The following is a 12,315-nucleotide window of genomic DNA, read 5'->3' as shown; positions in this document are numbered from 1 at the left end:
CAATCCTTAGGGAGTATGAGAGGAGGCGGAGAAATCATTAGCAGAGTCACCTGCGTAAATAGAACTGGCCAGTGTGGAACCAACGAGAGACGAGTAAGCAGTGGTGGAGTACTGCTGCTGTTGCATATATGTAATTGTAAATAAAGTTTTTCTTTCGATTCTACAAACTCGTGCTGGATTCTTTGTGGCCCTCACAAAAATGGGGAAGGCAGTAGGGCAACTGCTAAGGGCCAGAGGGGCAGTGTATGAGTACAGGGAGAAGGATAGTAGGATGCTCACCCATCGATTTAGGAAGCAGGAGGAGGCGAGGGGTGTTGGAAGGCTGAAGGACAGAATGGGAAGAGTGCTACTTGACCCGGTGGGGGTGAATGGGGTATTTGAGGAGTTCTGCAGGAGGCTTCATGAATTGGAACCCTGGTTGGGGGGTCGGGGGGGAAATGCGGTGGTTCCTGGATGGTTGGAGTTCCCCAAGGTGGAGGCGGAGCTGGTGGAGGGACCGGGGGCCCCTATTGGACTGGTGGAGTGATGGAGTGTCTGGGGCAATACAGGCAGGGAAGGCCCCAAGTCCGGATGGGTTCCCTGTGGAATTTTATAAGAAGTTTGGAGGGGGATCTTGGCCCTCTGCTGGTGAGGGCATATAATGAGACATGGGAAAAGGGGGAGCTCCCCCCCTCCACATTATCGCATGCGCCCATATCCCGAATATAAAGATAAAGAAAGATAAAGATCCAGAGCAGTGTGGGTCCTACCGCCCAATGTCGTTATTAAATGTGGACGCTAAGATCCTGGCCTCACGTAAAGAGGACTGCGTGTCGTGGGTGATAGGGGAAGACCAGATGGGGTTTGTAAAGGAGAGGCAATTGTCAGCGAATGTCAGGAGGTTATTGAACATAATAATGATGCCCCCGGAGGGTCAGGGCTTTTGATCGGGTGGAATGGAAGTATCTGTGGGAAGTGTGCGGACGATTTGGGTTCGGGCACTGGTTTGTGGACTGGGTCCGGCTGCTGTACAAGGCGCTGGTTGCGAACGTGCGGACGAATTGGGTGAGCTCGGGGTACTTCGGGTTACATTATGGGACAAGGCAGGGGTGGCCACTTATCCTTTGCTTTTTGCCTTGGCAATAGAGTCACTGCAATGGCGCTCAGAGCAGCGAGGAGTTGGAGAGAGATTGTGCAAGGGTGGTATGGAGCGCAGGGTTTCACTGTATGCAAAAGACCTGTTGCTGTAGATCTTGAACCCATTGGGGGGCACTGGGGGATTCATGAGTATCCTGGAGGAGTTTGGCCTGTTTTCTGGATACAAGCTAAATATTGGGAAGACTAAGGCGTTCCCAATCGAGGCCAGGGGGCAGGAGAGGAGGTTGGGAGAGATGCTGTTCAATGTGGTGTGGGGGGAGCTTCAGATACTTGGGCATTCAGGTGGCACAGGGATGGGTGCAGTTGTATAAGCTGAAACTGGGCCGGTTGGTGGAACAAATGGAAGGAGATTTTAAGAGGTGGGATGTGTTGCCACTGTCGCTGGTAGGGCGAATGCAGACAGTGAAAATAATGGTGCTGTCGAGGCTCTTATTTGTCTTTCAGAACCTTCCGAATTTCATCCCAAAATCATTATTCAAGAAGGTTAACGCTTTGATTTGGGGATTTGTGTGTGCGGGGGAAACCCCACGGGTAAGAAGGTGGTTTTGGAGCGGGTGCTGGGTGGCGGGCTGGATTTGCCAAACAGAATGAATTATTATTGGGCAGCTAATATAGCTATGGTTGAGGAGTGGGTAGTTGGAAGGGGTTGGCATGGATGCCTCTTGTAGGGGAACAAATTTAGGAGCACTGTTGACAGCGCCTCTGCCATTCTCGCCGGCCAGGTATTACACAAGCCCAGTGGTGGTGGCGGCCCTGAGGGTATGGGACAGTGACGGCAGCATGTGAGGTTGAAAGATGCCTTGGTGTGGGCACCGATCTCTGACAATCACACGTTTACATTGGGGGTCTGACCGCAAGGTTTTGGGATGGTGACAAGCAGGATTGAGGACCTGTTTGTAGGGAGCAGCTTTGGGAGTTCAGAGGACCTGGAGGAGAATTATGAGCTGCCCAGTGGGAATGGGTTTAGATACTTACAGGTTCAGGGCTTTGTGAGTGCCGTCCTTTCCCGGTTTGCCGCCCTTGGGGTTGCACGGCAATGTCCAATCGAGGGAGGAAGTAGGTGAGGATAAGGAGATTTATAAGGAGCTATGGACTGGGAGGGAGCCCCTGGGCGGTCGGGAGGAATGGAAACCGAGATGTGGAGGGTAAATGCGTCCTTGTGTGTGATGCTCTGCCTTATCCACTTTAAGGTAGTACACAGGAAACACATGACAGTTGCTGGGAGATTAGGTTTTTTGATGGGGTAGAGGATAGGTACGGGCAGAGCACCGGGAGGCCCATAAACCATGTCCACATGTTCTGGGCATGTCCGAAACTGAAGGGGGTTCTAGCAGGAGTTCTCAGACGTAACGTCCGGGTTGCTGAGGGTGAAGGTGATCCCGAGTCCAGAAGTGGCAATATTTGGAGTGTTGGAAGACCCGGGAGTCCAGGGGGTGAGAGAGGCCGATGTCCTGGCCTTTGCCTCCCTGATAGCCCGGAGACGGATTTTGCTTGGGTGGAGGGACCTGGAGCCACCGAAATTGGGGGTGTGGGTGAGCAACCTGGCGGAGTACCTGAGATTGGAAAAAATCAAGTTTGACTTGATAGGGTCAGTTGCTTTGCTTTGCCTGGAGGTCGGAGCCGTTCATCAACTTCTTCAAGGAGGTTTGAAGTGTCAGCATAGGGTGGGGAGGGGAATAAAGGGGTTAAAATTGGGAAGGGAGGAGGGGAAGGACATGTGGTTTGAGTGTTGATTAGCTATTTATTATGATGTTCCTGTTCTTGCTCTTGTTTATGGATTTACTGTTTATATAAATGCCTCAATAAAAATATTTTTCTAAAAACTACGCTATTAACATGTCCTGGTGCCTTCAGGGATCTGTGGACCAGCACTTCAAGATCCCTTTGTTCTTTTGAGCTTCCCAGTAGTGTCCTGCTATTCATCGAGTACTCACTATTCTTGTTACTCCTTCCAAAGTGCATCACCTCGCACCTTTCAGGGTTAAAATCATCTGCCACTGATCTACCCATTTGATCAACCTAAGACCCATTTTTAAAAAAATATATTTTTATTCTCCTTTTTCACATTTTCTCCCAAATTTGCACCCACCAACAGAAAACAATAAGCAGTAACAAATATAATGTCAATCCCCATATCAACAACAATCCCATACTCCCACCAATCCCCAAACAACTGCCCGCATGTTAACATAAACAAGTAACAAAAAGGAATCAGGAATCACCCATAGTCACCATTAATACAGCCAGTCCCTCTCCCCCCAACCCTCCTAATCCCCTTCCCCCACTAATGTTCGATGTTATCTAATTCTTGAAAGTGCATAATGAATAACGCCCATGAATTGTAGAACCCCTCCATCCTTCCCCTCAGTTCAAACTTAACCTTCTCAAGAGTCAAGAATTCCAATGGTCCACCCGCCACGCCAGGGCACAGGGTGGAGAGGTTGCTCTCCAACCCATCAGGATCCGCTTTCGGGTGATCAATGGGGCGAAGGCTACAACATCTGGCTCCGCATCCGTTTCCAACCCTGCTTGTCCGACACCCCGAATATGGCCTACCGAGGGCCCGGGTCCAGTTTCACGTGCACCACTTTAGTGATTATCCTAAAAACCTCCTTCTGGTAATCCTCCAGCTTTGGACAGAACCAAAACAAAGAACAAAGAACAAAGAAAGTACAGCACAAGAACAGACCCTTCGGCCCTCCAAGCCTGCGCCCACCATGCTGCCTGTCTAAACTAAAATCTTCTACACTTCCAGAGTCCGTATCCCTCTATTCCCATCCTATTCATGTATTTGTCAAGATGCCCCTTAAACATCACTATCGTCCCTGCTTCCACTAACTCCTCCGGCAGTGAGTTCCAGGCACTCATGACCCTCTGGGTAAAAAACTTGCCTCACACATCTCTAAACTTTGCCCCTCGTACCTTAAACCTATGCCCCCTAGTAACCCCTCTACCCTGGGAAAAAGTCTCTGACTGTCCACTCTGTCTATGCCCCTCATAATTTTGTAGAGCTATCAGGTTGCCGCCGCTCAACCTTCTTTGTTCCAGTGAGAACAAACCAAGTTTATTCAACATCTCCTCATAGCTAATGCCCTCCATACCAGGCAACATCCTGGTAAATCTCTTCTGCACCCTCTCAAAGCCTCCACATCCTTCTGGTAGTGTGGCGACCATAATTGAACACTATACTCCAAGTGTGGCCTAACTAAGGTTCTGTACAGCTGCAACATGACTTGCTAATTCTTATACTCGTGGCCCGGCCAATGGAGGCAAGCATGCCCTATGCCTTCTTGGCTACCTTCTCCACCTGTGTTGCCCCTTTCAGTGACCTGTGGACCTGTACACCAAGATCTCTCTGACTGCCAATACTCTTGAGGGTTCTACCATTCACTGTATATTCCCTACCTGTATTAAACCTTCCAAAATGCATTACCTCACATTTGTCTGAATTAAACTCCATCTGTCATCTCGCCGCCCAAGTCTCCAAACGATCTAAATCCTGGTGTATCCTCTGATAGTCCTCATCGCTATCCGCAATTCCACCAACCTTTGTGTCGTTCGCAAACTTACTAATCAGACCAGTTACATTTTCCTCCAAATCATTTGTATATATTTCTGTATACTTCTGTATCCATCTTGCCAGATCACCTCTGATCCCGTGTAACTTCACCTTTTGTGCCAGTCTGCCATGAGGGACCTTGTCAAAGGCCTTACTGAAGTCCATATAGACAACATCCATTGCCCTACCTGCATCAATCATCTTTGTGACCTCCTCGAAAAACTCTATCAAGTTAGTGAGACACGACCTCCCCTTCGCAAAACCATGCTGCCTCTCGCTAATACGACCTCTTGCTTCCAAATGGGAGTAGATCCTATCTCGAAGAATTCTCTCCAGTTATTTCCCTACCACTGACGTAAGGCTCACTGGCCTGTAGTTCCCTGGATTATCCTTGCTGCCCTTCTTGAACAAAGGTACAACATTGACTATTCTCCAGTCCTCCGGGACATCACCTGAAGACAGTGAGGATCCAAAAATTTCCGTCAAGGCCTCAGCAATTTCCTCTCTAGCCTCCTTCAGTATTCTGGGGTAGATCCCATCAGGCCCTGGGGACTTATCCACCTTAATATTTTTCAAGACGCCCAACACCTCGTCTTTTTGGATCTCAATGTGACCCAGGCTATCTGCACACCCTTTGCCAGACTTAACATCCACCAATTCCTGTACCAGCCTCCCCGGACAGGCGCCGGAATGTGGCGACTAGGGGCTTTTCACAGTAACTTCATTGAAGCCTACTCGTGACAATAAGCGGTTTTCATTCATTTCCTTCTCTTTGGTGAAAACATATGAACGTGATTTGCGGGCCCCCTCCCGCAATGTTCACACACATCTTCTACCCTTTCAAAGAGCCGGTTCATCCTCGCATTGTGAGGTGTACTCTGCATACCACCTTCAGCTGTATCAGCTCCAACCTCGCGCACGAAGTGGAGGAGTTCACACTCCGGAGCACCTCACACCAGAACCCCTCTTCCATACCCTCTCCCAACTCTTCCTCCCACTTTGCTTTGAACCCTTCCAGTAGTGCCTTTTCCTCTTCCAAAATAGCCCCGTAAACCACGACTCTATCCTCTTCTCCAGTCCCCCTGTCGTCAGCACTTCCTCCAGCAACGGGAAGGCCGACTCCACCGGGAAGCTCCGAATCTCCTTTCTGGCAAAATCTCGAATCTGTATGTATCTAAACATTTCCACCTGCTCCAGCCCATACTTCGCTCCCAGCTCCTTCAATCCTGCAAACCGACCCGCAAGAAACAAATCTTTTATTGTTTAATCCCCTTCTCCTCCCATGTCCGAAAATTTCCCTCCCACTTCCTTGGCTCAAATCTCTGGTTCCTCAAAATCGGCATTTCTCTTGACCCTGCCCTCAAACGAAGTGTTGGCGAAACTGCTTCCAAATTCTCAATGAAGCTATTATTACCGGTTCCCTGAGTATTTTCCAGGGGCGGCGTTGTCGCTAGTGCCTTCAATCCCGACCACCTACACACCCTCCTCCATTCTCACCCTCTGACCAGCTCCGCACCCTCTTCATATTCGCCGCCCAGTAATTATACATCAGGTTCAGAAGACCCAAGCTTGCCTTCCTCTCTGTAGAACATAGAACATACAGTGCAGAAGGAGGCCATTCGGCCTATTGAGTCTGCACCAACCCACTTAAGCCCTCACTTCCACCCTATCCCAGTAACCCAATAACCCCTCCTCACCTTTTTTGGTCACTAAGGGCAATTAAGGTCACTAAGGGCCAATCCACCTCACCTGCACGTCTTTGGACTGTGGGAGGAAACCAGAGCACCTGGAGGAAACCCACGCAGACACGGGGAGAACGTGCAGACTCCGCACAGACAGTGACCCAGCGGGGAATGAAACCTGGGACCCTGGCGCTGTGAAGCCACAGTGCTATCCACTTGTGCTACCGTGCTGCCCCTGTAGCAACACCTTTCTAACTCTGGCCACCTTTCCTCCCCATATGAACGAGGTAATCATTCCTTCAATCTCTAAAAAATGCCTTTGGCAGGAAAATCGGCAGGCATTGGAAAATAAACAGAAATCGCGGCAACACGTTCATTTTAACCGCCTGTACCCAATCCGCCAGTGACAGAGGGAGACCATCACAGATCTTCTTCCTAAATATTACCCACCTTGTCAATCTTCATGTCATCCCCAAACTTATTTATCATCCCCCCACATTCTCATCTATATCGTCTATATGTATCACAAACAATAAGGGACCTAGCACTGATCCCTGTAGTAGGTGACAAAAATGATTGATGACAGGAGAGCAGTGGATGTTGATTACATGGATTTCAGTAAAGCCTTTGACAAGGTGCCTCATGGCAGACTGGTACAAAAGGTGAAGTCACACGGGATCCAGACAAATGTGAGGTAATGCATTTTGGTAGGTCTAACATAAGAGGAGAAATATACCGTAAATGGCAAAACTCTAAGGAATATAGAAAGTTGGGTGGCACGGTGGCGCAGTGGGAAGCACTACTGCCTACTGTGCTGAGGACTCTGGTTCAATCTCGGTCCCAGGCCACTGTCTGTGTAGAGTTTGCACATTCTCCCTGTGTCTGTGTGGGTTTCACCTCCACAACCCAAAAATGTGTAGGGTAGGTGCATTGGCCATGGTAAATTGCCCATTAATTGGAAAAAAAAGAATAATCGGGTACTGTAAATTTATTTGAAGAAAGGAAAATAGAAAGTCAGAGAGACCTGAGCGTGCAGGTCCACAGATCTTTGAAAGTGGCAACACAAGTGGACAAGCTAGTTAAGAAAGCATATGAATGCTTGCCTTCATTGGACAGGGCATCGAGTATAAAAGCTGGCAAGTCATGCGACAGTGTGTAGAACCTTAGTAAGGCCGCACTTGGAATATTGCGCACAATTCTGGTCGCCACACTATCAGAAGGATGTGGCGGCATTGGAGAGGGTGCAGAGGAGGTTTACCAGAATGTTGCCTAGTCTGGAAGGTGTTAGCTATGCGGAGAGGCTGAATAGTCTCAAACTGTTTTCATTAGAACGACGGAGGTTGAGGGGTGACCTGATCGAGGTCTATAAGATTATGAGCGGCATGGATAGAGTGGATGGGCAGGCGCTCTTTCCCAGGGTGGAGGGGTCAGTCACCAAAGGGCATAGGTTTAAGGTCCACGGGGCAAAGTTTAGAGGAGATGTGTGAGGCAGGTTTTTTACACAAAGGGTGGTGAGTGCCTGGAACGCATTGCTAGGGGAGGTTGTGGAAGCAGATACATTCACATTGTGGGCAGCAGGGTAGCACAAGTGGATAGCACTGTGGCTTCACAGCGCCAGGGTCCCAGGTTCGATTCCCCGCTGGGTCACTGTCTGTGCGGAGTCTGCACGTTCTCCTCGTGTCTGGGTGGGTTTCCTCCGGGTGCTCCGGTTTCCTCCCACAGTCCAAAGACGTGCAGGTTAGGTGGATTGGCCATGCTAAATTGCCCTTAGTGACCAAAAAAGTTAGGAGGGGTTATTGGGTTACGGGGATAGGGTGGAAGTGAGGGCTTAAGTGGGTTGGTGCAGACTCAATAAGCCAACTGGCCTCCTTCTGCACTGTGTGTTCTAAAAAAAACAGCGTTCAAAAGGCATCTTGACAAATACATGACTAGGATGGGTTCAGAGGGATATGCCACAAGGAAGTGCGAGGATTTTGGCTAAGAGTGGTATCATGACCGGTACAGGCTTGGAGTGTCGAAGGACCTGTTTCTGTGCTGTATTGTTCTTTGTACGCTACTGGACACCAGCCTGCAGTCACACATCCTTCTACCACCACCATCCACCTCCTACCATAAAACCAGTTTTGAATCCAACTTGCCAGGTTACCCTGAATTCCCTGTGCTTTTACCTTTGTTATCAGTCTCCCATGTGGAAGGCTTGTGGAAGCCTCCTTGTCAAAAGCTTTGCTGAAATCCATATAAACTATATCAAATGCCCAATCTACCCAATTGATCGCCTCCTTGAAAAATTCAATCAAATTTGCCAGATATCACCACCCTCTGCCAAAGACATGTTGATCATTCCTGATCAAACTTTGCCTCTCAAAGTAGAGATTAATTCTCTATTTCAGAATTGTCTTCAGTAGTTTCCCTACCACTGGTTTGAGGCACACTGGTCTGTAATTCGCTTGTTTACCTCTACCATCCTTCTCGAAAAATGGAACCACATTAGCTGTCCTCATCCAATCCTCGGGAACCTCCCCTGTGGCCAGACAGGAAGTAAAAATTTGGGCAGAGCCTCTGTAATTTTCTCCCTTGCCTCCCACAGTAGCTTGGGACAGAACTCATCCGGATCTGGAGACCTGTACGCAGAACAATACTTTTCATGGTACCTCGGTACACGTGACAATAAATCTAAATCTAATCTAATTTGTCCACTTTTAAACCCACCAAAACCTCTAGTACCTCTTCACTCCCTATGACAAACTGTTCAAGAATCTCACAGTCCCTCTTCCTGAATTCTGTACCTATATCCCCCTTATGTGTGAAGACCCAGTTAACACCCAACCAATGTCTTCTGGCTCCATGCACAGGTTGTCCCCTTGGTCCCTAATGCACCCTACTCTTGCTTTGGTTAACCTCTTCCCCTTAATATACTTGGAATATCTTGGGATTCTCCCTAATCGTACCTGCCAGTACTTTTTCATGCTCCCTTTTTGCTATCCTAATTGCTTTCTTAAGTTGCCCCCTGTACTTTCTATACTCCACTAAGACCTCTGCTGATTTGCCCCCTTTGTACCTGCTAAAAGCGGCTTTTCTTTCTTTTCTAGTCCTGGATATTCCGAGATATCCAGAGTTGTATGGGCTTGTTGCTCTACATTTCACCCTAAAAGATACATATTGCTCCTGTACTCTCCCCCCATTTCCTTTTTGAATCCCTTTGACTACTCTGCTTTAAATTTCCCCACAAGAAGCTGTTCCAGTCTGCTTTGACCAGATCCTAATGTCAGAGAGTCACAGATGTTTACAGCATGGAAACAGGCCCTTCGACCCAGCTTGTCCATGCCGCCCAGTTTCTATCACTAAGCTAGTCCCACTTAACTGCAATTTGCCCATGTCACTCTATACCGACCCTGCCCATGTAACTGTCTAATTTTTTTAAAGGAAAACAAATTGTACCCGCACGGTAGCATTGTGGATAGCACAATCGCTTCACAGCTCCAGGGTCCCAGGTTCAATTCCGGTTTGGGTCACTGTCTGTGCGGAGTCTGCACATCCTCCCCGTGTGTGCGTGGGTTTCCTCCGGGTGCCCTCCCACAGTCCAAAGATGTGCAGGTTAGGTGGATTGGCCATGATAAAATTGCCCTTAGTGTCCAAAATTGCCCTTAGTGTTGGGTGGGGTTACTGAGTTATGGGGATAGGGTGGAGGTGTTGACCTTGGGTAGGGGGTAGGGTGCTCTTTCCAAGAGCCGGTGCAGACTCGATGGGCCAAATGGCCTCCTTCTGCACTGTAAATTCTATGTATCTACCACTGCCTCTGGCAGTTCGTTCCAGATGTTCACCACTCTGTGTGAAAACATTTCCCCTCTGGTCTCTTGTATCTCTCCCCTCTTACCTTAGTGTCCAAAATTGCCCTTAGTGTTGGGTGGGGTTACTGAGTTATGGGGATAGGGTGGAGGAGTTGACCTTGGTAGGGGTAGGGTGCTCTTTCCAAGAGCCGGTGCAGACTCGATGGGCCGAATGGCCTCCTTCTGCACTGTAAATTCTATGTAATTCTATGTAAACCTATGCCCTCTAGTTCTAGAGTCCTCTACCTTTGGGGAAAGATGTTGACTATCTACCTTATCTATGCTCCTCATTATCTTATAAACCTCTATAAATTCACCCCTAAGCCTCCTACGCTCCAGGGAAAAACGTCCCAGCCTATCCAGCCTCTCCTTATAACTCAGACCATCAAGTCCTGGTAGCATCCTCGTAAATCTCTTCTGCACTCTTTTTAGTTATATCCTTGCTATAATAGGGTGACCAGAACTGTAACACAGTATTCCATGTGTGGTCTTACCAATATCTTGTACAACTTAAACAAGATGTCCCAACTCATGTATTCAATATTCTGATCAATGAAACCTAACACACTGAATGCCTTCTTCACCACCCTGTCCACCTGCGACTCCACCTTCAAGGAGCTATGAACCTGTACCCCGAGATCTCTTTGTTCTGTAACTCTGCCCAACTCCCTAACATTAACCAAATAGGTCCTGTCCTGATTTGATCTACCAAAATGGATCACCTCACATTTATCCAAATTAAACTCCATCTGTCATTCATCAGCCCACTGACCCAATTGGTCAAGATCCTGTTGCAATCTTATATAACCTTCTTCTCCATCCACTATACCACCAATCTTGGTGTCATTTGCAAACTTACTGTCTATGCCTCCTACATTCTCATCAAAATCATTAATATATATAACAAATAACAGTGGACCCAACACCGATTCCTGAAGCACACCACTGGTCACAGACCTCCAGCTTGAAAAACAACCCTCCACAACCACCCTTTAACTTCGGTCGCCAAGCCAATTTTATATCCAATTGGCTGCCTCACCCTGGATTCCGTGAGATTTAATCTTTTGCAACAACCTACCATGTGGTACCTTGTCAAAGGCCTTGCTAAAATCCATGTAGACAATGTCGACTGCATGCCCTCATCTACCTTCTTGGTTACCTCTTCAAAAATCTCAATCAAATTGGTGAGACATGACTTTCCCCTGACAAAGCCATGCTGACTTTCCCTAATTAGCCCTTGCCTGTCTAAATGCCTGTAGATCCTGTCCCTTGGAATACCTTCTAACAATTTACCCACTACAGTAATAAGGCTAACCTGTATGTAGTTCCCAGGATTATCCCTACAGCCCTTCTTAAACAAGGGCACAACATTTGCTACCCTCCAATCTTCAGGCATCTCTCCTGTGTCTGTCGATGATTCAAATATCTCAGCTAGGGGGGGCGGCAATTTCCTCCTAACCTCCCACAACATCCTGGGATATATTTCATCAGGTCCCGGGGATTTATCTATCTTGATGCGCTTTAATACTTCCAGCACCTCCTCCTCTGTAATATGTACACCCCTCGCTTTTTATTCCCCCAATTTCCCTAACATTTGTGCCTTTCTCAACAGTAAATACTGATGAGAACTATTCATTTAAGACCTCTCCCATCCCTTGTGGATCTGCACATTGATGACCTTGCTTATCCTTAAGAGGCCCTGCCCTCTCCCTCGTCACACTTTTACCCTTTATGTATCTGTGAGAGCTCTGCCTTATTTTAAAACAAATCAGCTTTCCCCCAAACCGTTTTTTTGCAGACCATCTTTTTCCTTATCCATAATAAATTTACACTGTACTGTGTTGTGGTCGCTATCACTAAAATGCTTCCCCGCTGCCATCTGAACACCTGTCTGGCTTTCTTCCCCAGAATTAGATCCAGCACTGTGCCATCCCTTGTTGAACCTTCTATACGTTGACATAAAAAGCTCTCCTGAATCCATTTCAAGAAATCTACCCCACTAAACTCATTATAAATATCACAATTCATTTTGGGGAAGTTTAAATCCTCTAATATAATTATCCTATTATTTTTTTTTGTTCCACTGGGAGCTCCACGGTGTTGGAAGAAA

Source organism: Scyliorhinus canicula, chromosome 11, assembly GCF_902713615.1.
Source record: "Scyliorhinus canicula chromosome 11, sScyCan1.1, whole genome shotgun sequence".
NCBI classification, from domain to species: Eukaryota; Metazoa; Chordata; class Chondrichthyes; order Carcharhiniformes; family Scyliorhinidae; genus Scyliorhinus; species Scyliorhinus canicula.
The sequence above is the reverse complement of the archived record's forward strand: the minus strand, read 5'-3'. Positions refer to the sequence as shown.